Genomic DNA, 15,945 nt, shown 5'->3' on the forward strand with positions numbered 1-15,945 from the left:
CCAGAGCGATTTCTGGATCCCCTGTTCCAACTTTAGAAATTCACCATAAATTTTTAAAAAATAATTATGTGGTGTACTTTATATGATTAGAATCCTTATTGAATCTAGTTTTAATATAAATAAACGGTATAGTCATATGATATTTTTACAGAGAGAAAAGTGGTTCGAAGTAAGTAGAGGCCAGTGCAGTCGAATTCTGAAATAGGGGTAACTTTAACTAATAAACTGTACTAATTGGCTAAGTCAAAAATTCTAGAAAAAAATTAGTAGATAGATATATGAGTCTAGTTTCAGGAAAAATTTACGGATCTTAATTTTGAGTTTTGAAACGCAATAAATTAATTTTTAAGCAACCATGATGCAGAAAAATAGTTTATTCCGAAAATTTAAATAAGTGGTTTAGAGTTGTTTAAAAGGTAAGATAAGTTTAGTAACACCTCAAGCTTGACTTCGGTGACGATTTCGGGCGTGGGGGTGGTACATTACATGAAAAGGCATTGGGATCACCCAACCCGACTAGTTTGACAAGTAACAACAAAAGCGAAATAAAGCCAAAAACACAAAAGAGCACGACATCCCAACAATGAAACCAAAATGCTCCACACAAAATTAACAACGGGAGACCAACAAAACACGAAACCGCCATTGCATCAATTGCTCGACATGTGATTCTAATTCATACCTCAGCCACAACAAAAAATTACCACCCAAAAACAAGATCAGCTCTCAAAACGACCACGATCAAATGCGACAAACAAACAACCAATCCGATACATTGATTGTATTGTAAAAAAACCAACTCCTTCCAAATTAACACCAACCCCATCACTGCAACCTCATTACATACCAAAATGACCGTCCAATCCTTGACCTCACCTGCACAATAACTAGATAATAAGACCAGAAAACAACCCCAGTAGCATTATAAAGAACCCAACCCAACCCAGACAAACCCCAAACCAACCGCCATCCACGTAACAAAGTACCATACATCCAATTCCAATAACACCAATTTATACCTCAAAAGCGAAACCAACACACAAAGAACGTAAAAAACAGCCAAGAGAATTAAGCAAACCAAAATAATAGGCAGAATTCCTACTCCAATTCAAACAACAACATCCAAAAAAATTCTAACAAACAAAAACACCAACAACTATCTAATGGATTCCATAGTTGAAGTGACTGACAAAATTTGAACAATTAGATCTCAATAGAAATGAATATCATTACACCATGACTGACTTGCATCTTGTGTATTTCAGATATCAACAATGGCTTGCGTATCTAATTGCAAAATAACGAAGAAATAAAGCAGTATCTGATAATAAATATTCTTAAGACACTTTACCTGCTCGACACCAATGACCCAGTGATGCCAATACCCTAGATGGAATGTGCAACACTGGAATGTAGATACAATTACAAAAAATTAAAAAAACCAAATATTAGAGATGACCCAACGAGAAAATGCAGAAATTCCGAGGAAACAAACAAGAGATAAGAAAAACAGAGAAAATCAGTAATCATAAACAAATAAATCAGAGTAAATTATCAAATGCAATGTAGTTACCCAGCCAGAAATGCAGAAATTCCAAGGAAACAAACAAGCGATAAGAAAAACAGAGAAAATCAGTTTCCCATAAATTATGGATCCTAATCACCGGAAGAGGAAATTGATGTACAAAATGGGGGCAAGTTTCTACAATCTAACTTTTAGGTTTAAGCACTAAATCTTTCTCATTCTTCTAGTTGGAGAAAATAAAGAAAGAAGCAGTTGAAAGATGCAAAACCCAAATAGATTAAACAAACAGATGCAAAATCTAAATAGATTCTTTAACAAAAAAAAGGAAGAAGAAGATTTGAATTAAAGAGGTGACAAACATGAAATGCAGATTAAATAAAGCATAAAAATGTTACCTGGATGAAGAAGGAAAAGGAAGATGAAGAACGGGATGAGGAAAAAATTTGGTGAAAGTTTTGGATGATGGAAAATGTCTTACCGAAATCGGTAAAACATTTTTCGTAAAATCCATCTCTTTTTACCCATGCTTTGTAAAACATTTTCCAAATGTAATTGATTTTCACTCAAACAAACACTGTAAAACCAGGAAAACATTTCCTAGAAAATGTTTTCCTGCCAAACAAACGCACCCTAAATGGTTTTTAGTCTCCATCTCACTATGACAAAAACAACAACTATAAACTTGCAATCCCCAAGCCAATAGCCTATCATTTGTAGTTTGTCGATTAAGTATTGCCATCCAACCCATCATTGAATGCTTTAGAATATGATAAGGACCACAAAGGTTACATCAATTTACCTTGACTGCTCGACTTAAAAGTTCATGTCAGATTTCACCTACAGATGTCTTGGGACAATGAGTTTGCCCGTTTAAGAAGTTTCCTTCACCTCTAACTACTAGTTTAAGAAGGAGAAACTTGCTTCAAATCCCTAACCCTGATAACATAAGCTTGGATTTAAGCAACCCAAAGAGACCCTGCTTGAATCAAAGTAGACCACAAATTTTACATAATACAAGTTTGGTTCCAACTATCAAGCTCCTTCAAACCTAACCCTCTCTCTTGAACCCTTAGCATCCATATTTTGCCCTTTCTAGAAAAATCTGAAGTAAAGTTGATTAATAGCTTTATAAACACTTTTTGGGAGAATAAAACAAACTGAATGAGTTGAATTCCTCTAGCATAAGAAGGATGTCTAGTTGTTCATCCATTAATCATGTCCTTTATCTTCTCAATCAATGGAGAGCAATCGACCACTGTTTGTTTTCTAGTTATTAATGGAACTCTTCAATACCTTACTAAAAGCATTCCTCTTTTAAACCCAGTAAGACTACAAATATGTTAAAGATCCACTTCTAAGATTCATAAAGAAAAAATCTCACTCTTGGCAGGATTTAATTGTAGGCCAGAGAAGAAATAAGTCTGCTGCAAAACACAATTAATAAGTCATGAGCGAAACTAAAATGAGACAACCTAAGCTTATGGCATTTTGGATGGCAGCTAAACAATCCAAAATTGCAGCAACATTAAGTAATTTTGACAAAACATGCATGGCAATCACAAAAAGGTAAGGGAAAAGTGGATCCCCTTGTCTTACTCCCATAACACATCTAAAATAGCCAACCAAACCCCCATTTATTGAAATTGAAAATTGAGGCTTAATGATGCACCTCTCTATCCAACTAATAAATTGACTAGGGAATCCTAAAACAACCAAAACAACAAGTTTAAATTTTAAATTCAAAGAGTTAATGGCTTTTTGTATATCAATTTTCAAAGTACATCTAGATGATAAGGTGTATCTGTGATAACTCCTAACAAGCTTTTTAGCCAATCGTATATTGTCATTAATACCTTTCCCAAGAATAAAAGCACTTTGGTTTCTAATAATGATACTACGAAGAAATTTGGTGAGCCTCTCAACCAATACTTAGGTGATGCATTTATAAAAAATAGTGCAACACAAAACAGGTCTATAATTCTTAATGTTGCTAGCATTTTGCTTCTTTGGGACTAAAACAACCACAGTGGGATTGAAAGTTGGAATCATGTTCCCAGTTTGAAAAAAATGCAACCTTGCTACAATAACATCATTCCTTGCCAAATCCCAAGAAACTTTAAAGAAATGTTGTAACACCCCTCGCCTAACCCAATCATCAGGTCTGAGCTACAAAATGCTACATTTGTTGTCAAAGCAACTACAGTCAAGTTCACAGTAAAATAATCATTCACACATCAGTCATGATCAAATTACAATAACAAATTATTTTCGAGTCTTATTCGAGCTTACAAAAGCCTTTTTATCAACTTGAGCATGAATCAAGACCAATTTGCAAAGTTTTAAAAGTTCAGGACCAATGTCGTGATGTCACCTCTTCCACATCATGATGTCGTCAACCAGTATGTCACGCCACAACCTCAGGCCACTTTACGTAGCGATGTGACTCACTGTTGGTCGATGTTGCGACAAGGTAAATTGGTCATCAAAACGTGGACCCTATTTTTGACAAAAAGAATGTACAAATTGTTACTTAATTTATAGTTTCCAATTGCAATCAATCAATATATACATCAAACATTAACTTCAGGTTATTCAAAACATGCCAAAATCATGCCTAACAAGCTCAATACTTATGTTCAACTTTTTAGCAAGGCATTCACTACTTAAACATCAATTAAACTTAAACATTTCCATATCATTAGGGCATACCAACCAAATCATTCAAACATCGATCTTTACCTATGCCTTACCATATTGAAACATACCATTTCATTTCATTTTATTTACATACACTTTGGAACATTATGCACATCTATGGCTTATAAGCCTCAAACAAAACCAAAAATATCCAAATTAGGCCATATTTCTTCACTATTCATCATTTAAAACATATTTGATCCCAAGTTTCCATTCAACTATGTTAATCATGTTTAGTCTAACTCACATTTGCATGCATACACAATTCAACATCAATTCATGACTTTAACCATGAACTAAGATAACCATTCATTAACACATACTTCAAGCATGGAAATCAAACATACCATTGCCAACATTCAAAATCATCACGATGTACCATATTCATCACAAGATATTAATGCATCAAGATTTTTACACATTAAGGCATGTACTAAGACACATATATTCATGCCACATCCCTTGACTCAAAATGATTAAATAACTACCAATTCGATGATAAGATACTAGGAGCTTCTAGACGATCTGGCTTGACGTGTTCTGCAAGGCGACAATTTACAAAAAAAAGGAAAACAAACTAGGTAGGCATATATTCATAGGTATTAAACAAAACTTGTCTTATCTTTTATCTAAATACAATATGCTACCATAAGTTGACATAGTTTAGCTAGACATGGCAATTCAAAACAACAAGGTGAGTATCAAATTATAATCAAAACCATATGATACCTCAATTATGCAACAATCCAATTCATGTTATTTTGGATAATAAATCTAAAAAAACTTATTCATTCAAGGGATGATATAACCACATACATGTTAAAGTCAATATTTCAATATCATGCCTATGCTCAATTCGACATTTATCCATTTGAACATTAAGCTCATATTATTCCTTTTCAATTTTTCATTTTCACATTAGTTGTTACGCCCGATGAACCTTAGTAAATGAATTCGGATACACAAGTATTTACATTAGATCATTTGCTCGTCTGAGCTGAATATATATTTGTGTCAGGTTACTCATCCAGGATAAACCTTTATAACAAAACATCCAATTGTTTGTCCAAGTTGAATATATATACATGTCAGGTTACATATTCGGGCTAAACATTTAAAATGACATCAGGTTACTCGTTTGAGTTAAACTTGTATCACTGTATTTGAGTATTTGCAACAAATACTAGACATTGGTAACATCTGTAATCAATCTCGTACAAGTGCACACAAAACGTTATTAGCATGTCAATCGTATCCTAACCTTTACTAAGTTCACAAGGGCATTTATTACAATATAATCATCACTTTTCAATTTAGTCCATTTCTCACCTTTTGTACCAATTCGCAACCAATTTAATTTACAATCAAGTATACATATATATAATTCAAATGCATGCAATCTAAGTTATAAATACCATATGAACTTACTTGATCAAAACAACAAACAAGTTGAATCTTTAGGGACTAATCGACAATTTTGGCTTTTCCTCAGTTGTCTCCAATTTGATCCAATTCTTGATCTATACAATTATTCCTTTCAATCCATCAATACTTAACATTTATACATTATGCAATAACATGAATGACCCTTGAAATTTCATTTTTCGATACCCTTAAAGTTTTACATTTTATTCAATTTAGCCCCTAAAATCGAAATAGTCATCACTTTCAATCTTAAGCCTCTATATAAAAGTCGACTTCAACTACATCCCTTATAGACTCTCTACTTACTATTTATATTGAAGTTTCACAACTACATCTCAAAATTATTTGCAACAACTATTGGTCTGATAATACTCGATTTGGGCCCAACCAGAGTGGGCTTAGCATACTCATACATAGTACGAGGAGCAGGAGGTGTAAAAGGTTGTTGATTATTTTAATTATCATCCATCTTCAAAGTAATATCCTTTTCCTCTTAATCGTTTATTAAAATTTGTTGACCTTGTCTTGCTTCTCTAACCTCTCTACGATTTCTGTAAGCAGTTTTTTCAACCTCACTGTAAAAACTATTGGTTCTAACGAGTTGCCTCTAGTCATAAACTAAAAGAACCTATAAGAATCAAACAAAATAAATTTTAAAATGTATAAATTAAATTAAAGACAAAAAATATTAAAATAAAAATAAAAATGGCTAAATTAATAGAAATAAAGTTTTCTTCATATTTTAGTCCCCAGCAATAACGCCAAAAACTTGATGCGTTGTAAACCAATTAAAAATTTAACTAAGACAAGTGCACCTATCAATTAATAGTATAGCTACAGTAAGCAAATATATAGTTCTCATGAATACTAAAAGTACTAATAATTATTTTCTTTCTATTATTTAACTGAATAAATGGAATAATTGATTAAAAACTAAAATTACTAGGTTTTTAGGTTCATTCAAATTAGTCCAATTTATTACGATTTGGTCATTTATCTAAAAAATTAGCTCACCACATCTTCATCCACCAACCCCCTTAAAGGTTTAGTTACTCAAGCTAAAAATAAAACTAATAAGTATGAAAATGAAATGCAAGGAAGCCATTAAAGAAAAACTTCAAAAAAAAAAGTTGAGATTTTTTTGCAAGAAAACTTAAAAAGGGCATGTAAAGAAAAGAATTCAACAAGAAAATCTAAAGCAATAAATATAAAAGGAATAAACTTTAACAGGTTCAAAGTAAAAGAAACTGAAACGCATTAAGCTAAAGTTGAAAATGTCTTACAACCAAAGTATGAGGACTAAAAATACAAATAACTCTAAACTACAATGATAACTAACTTAACTAACACTAAGAACAACTAAAACAAGAAGAAAATTTGCAAAGAAATTTTAAATCTACAACTAAGGAAATGAAAATAAGAAACCATAAAAGAAGAGAATGAAAAGCTAAGAGAAAACCTAGAGAAAACTAAACCTAAACTAAGCTAATGTGGGCCTCTTTTTTTCTCTAAGTCAAATTTTGGTTGATATAGCAGTTATTCTGACCCAATTCTTTTGCCCAAAATACCCTTGAATGGGCATTCAATGATTGGTGCTTCGAGGGACAAAGATTACCCTTTTCGTTATTTTTTTGTCCCCACACGATATCGGTATCGCGATAACTCAGACACTCTTGATCTTAGGGTGCTTCCTGGCAGATGGATATTGCGATACCCAAAGTGGATATCGCGATACCACTGAAGATTAGTCTCTAATCTCAGGTCCGTTGGAGGTATCGCGATTTTAATGTTTGAATATCGCAATACCCTCTTCTTTGATGTTGTTTTTGCTCGATTTCATCTTCCAACACGTCCTTACATCACTCCACCATACGTTAGGGCCCCCAATGGCACAATTAGTCAATTTGGGTTTCAAAATAAGGAAAAACAAGACATTTACACTTATTAACTTAAAACCTAAAAAGTACAAAAAAAAATTACGAAAAAGACGTTATTTGCTTAAGAATAAGCTTCTTAAGTGTATCAAGAAAGCCTAATTTACCATATCAAATTACGGCAGATCACATTTCACATAAAACAATTCATAATGTAGAATTAGATGGTAAACTTCCATAAGCAGCTAGTACTACCTTATTTCCTTTTTTCCGCTTTGAAATTTGCATATTTCTTTTACTCTTTAAGCTTTTTACTGAGTCAACTACCCCAACAACTGCAGCTCTAGGTTTTTTAGGAGAAACACCCATATCAACAATTTTTATAAACTCTTATTCCCCATGGCCAATTTTCCCAATCTCAGTATGTTCAAATCTCTCTATTTCGACTCAATCGATAATTTGATCTTTCACCAAATTTACAGTTTCAAGAATCGCAAATCTATTAGAAGAACTAGTTAAGACTTGCTTCTCCTTATTACTGCTCTTTTTAGTCTTTGAGCTCGCATAGTCCTTAAACCTATTAGCTTCAAGTACAACTTCTTTTCCACAGGCTACAATAGAGCCAACGTCAGTTCTTCTCACTGATTCTTCAGTCAATTTATTTTATCCATCGTTATTACTCACATTTGGAACCCACTACTTAATTGGTTCTACAACCTGTTTTATACATCCCTTATCCTCGTGCCCAAATATGCAACATTTGGAACATCGTTGTGGAATCCAAGGAAAACCAATAGAAGTAGTGGCAATAAAGTTATCCCTCAACTCAACATCAATTGACCTAGGTAAAACTAAGTTTGCGGTCATCTTAACACATACTTTCACATAAGAAAGTCTTTGTTGCCCATCTGTAATGCTATCCATGTATAGAGGAATCCCTAATGCACTAGCTATGTAACTCAGACCAATTGTAGTATAAAATTCGAGCAACACATGACTAAGATGGATCCAAACAGGAAGTTTCTTCAAATCAAATTTCAGAGATTTCATACCTGGCTCCCATCTTCGAACGATAACAGGCTTGTTTTGATATGCCAAGGTCCATGTTCAAGCACCTAACCCCTCACCTCAGTAGTTGAGAATTGAATTATGAAAACATTTTCCCCTATTGATTTAACATCCACCAAACCACTTTTCCCTCAAAACAATGAGATAAGCTTCTACATGTGACTGAAATTTGGTGGTTTGCCCAAACATAATCACTGATTCCAACATCAAATAACTCCTTCCAATCCATCAAAATTTTAAAATCTGAAAAATCACAGCTTAAACCCTTAAAAGAAACACAAATAGACATGCTAATTTGCGCCAAGAGCGTTTCCAAGCATTTTCCAAGGCATTCGTTCGAATAGACATTTTCTAATATTTATAGTCTTTAAATTATCAACTATGGATATAGAAATGATGTCATGCTCTTTATTCCCCTTTTCCTTTATCAATAATTTTAAAAGTAATTTTTTTAAAAGATTATAATTATTATGTAGTATTTTGATTTTTAAAATCGAATTGAATTCAAATAAAATATTAAAAATAATTGAATAAATTGAATTAAAATAACTTATTGAATTTTTATTTTTTAAAAATATTTTTATTTCCTTTTATTAAAATTTTAAAAATTAACAAATCAAGAATTAAAGGCCTTCGAAGGAAATCAATTGCAACAACTATCAAACTAAAGAAAAATAATACATTTCCTAACTTTTAATTTCTGTGTTTTTTTCCCTTTAATTTTCTTTCTTTTTCCCTAATCGAATTAAGGATTTGTTAGTGTTGTTCAATTCAATAATTATTTTTCAGAATTCCAATGTTGTATAATTTAATTTAATTGTCAAATATTTCACTTTGGAAAAAGTCACATAATATATAAAATAATATAATTTATGTAACATAAAAATTAATAAATGATTAAAATCCACCTTAAATATTAGAACTTAAGTCTAATTTATAGTTTAAACATGCTTAATTTTTTTACACAAATTTATTTTTCAAGTCAAATATTTTAAATTCAACTCGTAGTTATATCTTATAATTGAGACTTTAGAATTAAGTTATAAAGATACAATCATGAAACTATAGAGCATAGTTAGAAGATAACATCTTAGCAGGTAGCTTTGACCCCTCTCGGTTAAGAAAAATAACATCACTTTTAGTATTTTTTTCTAATTTTCAAGTATTCAATTAAGCTCTTTTTAAAATAAAACTTTTACCTTTAATGTCTCGAATTTTTTATATTTTATTTCCAACCTCAATATCGAGTCCATGTCTTCACCCATCACTTGAGTTTGGTTACAAATTCTGTGCGTTTCTTTTATCTTTATGGAGGAAAAATGTGGCTCCGTTGTGTGCCCTTTAAAACAAAACGAGCCCCTCAATTTTGGGGCCTTGTGAGATCAATATTGATGTATTATGTTTGGGCCTAGCAGTTCTATAATTCAAGGCCTATAAAAAAGTTAGTTTCGAAAATAAAAATGGACTTTGAGATAGAGATGACAATGTAAATTCGGATATTAAAATTATTACTCGCTGTGAATTTAGAACGGATCTAAATAGATTCTTCGAATTGTTATGTAACTTCTAATTTTTTTGGAATTATTATTTTTAAAGTATTAGGTATATTTAAATTGTTTTAATATTATTATGTTTAATTTATTTAAATTGTTAATTTGTATTTATTTATTGTTAATTATGAATATATTTTTTGGTTTGATTTTATATTATTTTGCGGATTCAAATATTCGACGTATTGATTGAAAATGTTAAATTTAAATTTTTTTTTGCAAATTGTTATGGAAACTTCAATTTTTTCAGAATCCTTAAGTTTAAGTTATTAAGTCTATTTAAATTATTGTGAAATTATTATGCTTAATCTGTTTGGATTTTTATTTAATTATTTTTTAAATTGTATTTATTTATTATTAATTATAAATAAATTTTATTTAAAAATAATTTTTTCGTTTGATTTTATATTATTTTGCGGATCTGAATTCGAATTTTTGCAGATTTAGATATTCGACATATGATTGAAAATGTGAAATTCGAATTTTTAGCAGATTTAGATATTCGACAGATAATGATATTTAATGCGAAATCAAATTTGGATAGTAATACTTGGATAATTTGCGGATTCAAATTTTTAGCCAGATTTACAGATTTGTATTCGGATAATCCAAAAATTGCATATATCTGACCCGCTGCCATTCCTACTTCGAGCGTAGAAAGTTTTTAGGAATGAATCACAAAATTATACATGACCTTAAGTTTAATGTGCAATTTTATACATGAATGTTGATTTTGTGTAATTTCATATATGAAATTTTGATTTGATTCAGTCCTCACAAATTATTAACACAGTTGTTGTTATAGCATCATTTTATATTTATATATTGCATACACAAATAATTATATTTATCCCATATATAAATAAATTGATGTATTTATTTAAATGTGTATGATTGAACCAAAATAAAGTTTCATGTGTATAATTGCATTAAATCAAAGTTCACGTATCAAATTACTCATTAAATCAAAGTTCATGTATAATTTTAAGAGTTATCCAAAATTTTTATTTCACTAAAATATATCCCTCTCGAAAAATATCAGATTAAAATTTTTAAACAATATTTATAATAGTTACATTAACAAATAAATTTAGATTTAACAATGCAATTGTTATAATAAAGGATGGATTGAGAAATCCATACAAGCATATATATAAAAAATAACTAGACACAATAAAAATTGACATAAACATAACATGAATGCATGTACATATTTAAAAAATATAAAACAATTTATAATATTTTAAACACATAAAAATAACATGAAAGATATTTATATAAACTTTTTCACAATATATTTTTATGCTTCACTAAAAAAAAAATGAAGAAGAAAAAATTCTTATCATAAAAATTTTGCTGAACAGATTTTGTACACCTCGACAGGAAGTAAGATTGCATCAAATCAAATTACTTCACCTCATAAGATAGTTGTTACCCATTACTCACATACTCAGTAATCGCATCATATCATGTTATATTGCCAAACTAACATGAAGACTTATATTATTTTAATTTGAATAATAGCCAACTAATCAAGAGATGACAGATAACCTATGAGTGTCCCCTTTAAATACCCTTATAAAGCCAATAGAGAGTACATAATTTCCAATTGCCAACTTTCTCTAACCTCAAAGCTCAAGTTGTCCTCTCTTGTTCCTTTTACTCTCCCTTCCAAACAACTTCCTTCTACGACTCTCAACTTCTTTAGGTGAATAACTATTTCAATTTTCTCTAACTTTCTATCATCAATAATATTATCCATAATAAATTTTTAAGTAAAGCTAACAATATTAGTTACAGAAAAAAGAAATATTTCAATTAATACAAACAAACTTTTTTCAAAATTATATCAGTTTTTTAACTTAATGACATTCCATGGTTGGCAAATAACTAAAACCTTAAAATTAAAAAAAATCAAATATATCTTTAGATTTAATTAGGAATGCTATTTGACAAGTGCTGGAATAGCTCAGATGGTTAGAGCGTGTGGCTGTTAACCACAAGGTCGGAGGTTCAAGCCCTCCTTCTAGCGTATTTTTTGTTTTACAGTCGTCTATGAGTCGTGGGTGGGTTCAATTCGCTTCTATCTATGCTATATATATCTTAATTGGAATTAATGGGTTCTTGAATCGTGTCATAAATAAATAAGAAATAATAAATTGTATTCAAGAAGGAATTAATTTTTTTATTTTGGGTCTTTTTGAAAGTGACTTTATTTTTTCAAATTTAGCTCATTAATAATAATAATAATAATAATAATAATAATAAAGGATATTGTTATAGACATTGCTGAGAATGCTTTTCTATCAAGACTTACACCTCAACAGGGAGTAAGACTGCACCTAACCACTTCGACCTTTGATATCTTGTAAGTTTTGCCCAACAACACAAATATTACCCATCACATATCAAAAACTACGTTACGCGACTTTATTTGATTGCCAACCAATCAAAAGGGAGCATGTGCTTTAAGAGTGTCTTCTTTATTTATCCCTTTTAAGTCAATGGAGAAAACATAATTTTCAATTGCCAACTTCTTCTAACCTTAAAACTCGACTCATCTTCTCTTGCTTCTTTTTCTCTCATCTTCAAACAATGCTCTCGGCCTTCTAGTGGACCATTCTTTCAACTTTCATGATAGATTTATATAGAGAGAAGTAATATTAATTGCAACATTTAAAAGAAAAAACTTTGTCCTAATTTTTAATTTATTCACATTTCATAGTTGGCAAATAACTAAAACCTTTTAAACAAAATTCAATTATGTTTTTATTTTTATTATCTATATTACTATATATATAAAAGCAATGTCCTAACGCCTTCATATCCATTTTTGGGTGAATTATACAGATAGTCATTCAATTATACAAAATTTTTATTTTAAGTACTCAAAATAAAGAGTTTGCAATTTAAGCACTCACATTATATAATTTGGTCATTTTGAAAACTCCCACCAAAATCACAAACGACAAGTTGATGTGGTAGTTAAAAAACTGGTATAATAATAAGTTTAGCCCTCATCTTTTTCATATTTTATCGATTTAGTCATAATTTTCAAAAATTAACTCTTAAAATTTACAAATTATTTCAAATTGATCCTAATTCTAAAAAATTCAAAGAAATATATAAAAATAAAAAAAAAATATTTGTTGACAAGAAATAATAATATATAAAAATTAAAAATATATAAAAATACATGAATATTTTTGTTATGTACTTATGATCACAAACCCGAAAACTAGATAACGTCTGAGTCGCCCACCCACAACTTGAAAGTTAGCAATGGAAGCTCGCAGTCTCAGCTTGCACAGGCCACGGGGTGCTTGCAAGGGAAGCTCATTCTCTCAGCTTACATATACCCAAGGAGTTCACATGTGGAGGCCACGAAGTCCAGCAGACAGCCCAGAACAATACACGTGTCTTGCATGTATAGAGTCTACTAAGAACATCAATTTCATGAACAGTAACCATGTATATAAATATTTGATTGTCCTCTTTAATGAGATGTAACGGAAAAATACTCAATAATTTTCAAAAAAAAAAAGAATTTATATTAATATTAAAAAAAAACCTCCTCGCTCTTGTCTCCCTCTCCCCATACTTCTTTAAGATTACATAAAATAGTTAAATTTCAATTTTAATTTCTATATTTCACTCAAATTTGAGATTTGTTTTCTATATTTTTGACATAATTTAGACACATGTGAGATTCTTTTTATTTTTCTCTTGACATGCAAAAATAATGGCTAAATTTCAATTTTGACCCCCATATTTCGTTCATATTTGAGATTTAATCTCTTTACTTTAATTTTGACATAATTTGGTGCCTAAAATTTTATAGTGTCATTAGTTAGCCTAAATATTTTATTTCTTATTAAAATTTGGAGGTGAATTTTTAAGAATTGTTAACACTGTTAAATTCTACATTAAATTCAAGTCCATTATAATGTCATTTTTTGTTACATGGATACCAAGAGAGTTTTAATTTTTTTAATTTTATAATGTCACACCAGCAAATTTAACATATGGATTTCGGCGGTGTTAAAAAATAGACTTAACCTTTAAAATTCAAAAATTATAAGGATCAAAATCTTGAAAATAAGAATAAGAAGATTAAATTCCAAATATATAAAGAGTGCAAAAGCTTTGAGTATATTGTAACTTTTAACTTTTTAATCTATGATTTAGTGAAAAAATAAATAACTAACCCAACTCGAAGCATGGGTAGGAACAATACTAGTTATCAATTAACATGGTGATAATGTCAATGGAGAGTGATCCACTTACACTGATGTAAAACTAAAATAGTGTTACATCATTTTGTTTCTTTTTGTACAATTAATATTTTAACCATCAAATCGTTGAAATTATATATATTAATATTTATTGAATGATTGTAATTTTTTTACAGATAAAATTTTGAACCAATTCGATATCTCTATCAGATCTAAAATACTATATATATATTAATATTTATTGAATTGTTGAAAATTTTTTTACATAAAATAAATAGTTAAAAAAATTTAATGTATATCAATTTGACATGCATAATTTATATGAATAAAATATAAAATATGAAGATTAAATTGTTAAAAGATTAACTATATAACAGTATCCCACAATTAAGCTTACATCCTAAAGATTGGAAAATTGTTAGGCAAAAACTCCACGACATGGTCCAGGCTTGTCTAGGACAAGTACTAGATTTAATTTTAATCGACAGGTTTTTGGCAGCACTAGATACTGCTAACTTAAGCTGTTATTTTCATTTACGGTTGTCCATGAGCAATGGGTTCAATTGGCTGCTTAGGCTTAGCTTTGCCTCTCTCCATACTATATCTTAAATTTAATGGGTTCTTGAGTGGTGTCATAATTTGGAAATTTATTTTATCTTATATTCAACCTTAAATTAATTATTTTATTTCGAGACTATTTGAAAGTGAAGCAAATAAAGTTTTGTTCCAATCTAGTTGATCAACTTTTTCTTTTTTGTTGATACAAAATTTAGTGTTAATGTTTAGATGATTATAAATGATTCATCTAAAAAGTTAGTATGTGTATTATTGTTAATGTAGGTCGATGTATAGTTCGAGTATGCTGAAGCATATTATCCTCCTCTTTATGGATTAAAAAAGAGCTATTAATAATTTTAAACATTATGTAAAAAAGAACAGATATGTTCAAAACTTATAATGAAAATTGAGAGCTAAAAAACAAAAACATCTTAAAAAAAGTTTGTCAAAGTTTTGATAAGTTAGTAAACTTCAACTGGATTTATGATTAATAATAATAGCAAAGTATCTTTTAAATTAATAAGAAACAAATTTAAAGAAGTAATTGGAAGAAGTATTAATAAATTTCCATTTTAAGCAATTTGATTGAATTAGAATTTTGGAGTCATCATCCAAAAAATTAATATTTTCAATAAAAAACAATATAATAGAAATTTTCTATAAAAAATTGGAAAATAATAGGAAAATTTGAGCTATTTATTACTTAATAAGTAATATTTTCAATTAATAGAATAAAATGAAATGCTTAAAATTTAAGTATAAAATGTAGAATTTTATTTTATTTTTATAATTTAAAATTTATATTTATCAATCAATCTATGTTTCATTCTAAGTAATATATCAAAAAAATTTATAATTTAAATTCAGTAGTTAAATTACTTAATTTTTCAAGTCATCAACAGTAGCTTAGACTGTTAAATGGATGAAAATAGCTGTAAAAATGATGTACGAAGAAGAATTTAGATATAAAATAACTTGGAGGGTAGAAATATAAGTTTTATTTGGAAATTTAT

The 15,945-nt window shown here is 29.5% G+C and overlaps 1 long non-coding RNA gene and 1 other non-coding gene across 2 annotated transcripts; one reads left to right on the plus strand and one right to left on the minus strand.

Annotated features, from left to right (window-relative positions):
• Positions 1-378: 378 nt before the first annotated feature.
• On the minus strand, positions 379-2,155 carry LOC121208576 (uncharacterized). The gene is made up of 3 exons (XR_005903682.1): positions 1,921-2,155; positions 1,352-1,405; positions 379-876 (listed from the first exon to the last, which is right to left on the minus strand). It is a non-coding gene; the product is annotated as an uncharacterized lncRNA (long non-coding RNA).
• Positions 2,156-12,097: 9,942 nt separating this feature from the next.
• Positions 12,098-12,171, plus strand: TRNAN-GUU (transfer RNA asparagine (anticodon GUU)). The gene has a single exon. It is a non-coding gene; the product is annotated as a tRNA-Asn (tRNA).
• The last annotated feature ends 3,774 nt before the right edge of the window (positions 12,172-15,945 follow it).

This window comes from Gossypium hirsutum, chromosome A10 (genome assembly GCF_007990345.1).
Source record: "Gossypium hirsutum isolate 1008001.06 chromosome A10, Gossypium_hirsutum_v2.1, whole genome shotgun sequence".
In the NCBI taxonomy this organism is placed as follows: Eukaryota; Viridiplantae; Streptophyta; class Magnoliopsida; order Malvales; family Malvaceae; genus Gossypium; species Gossypium hirsutum.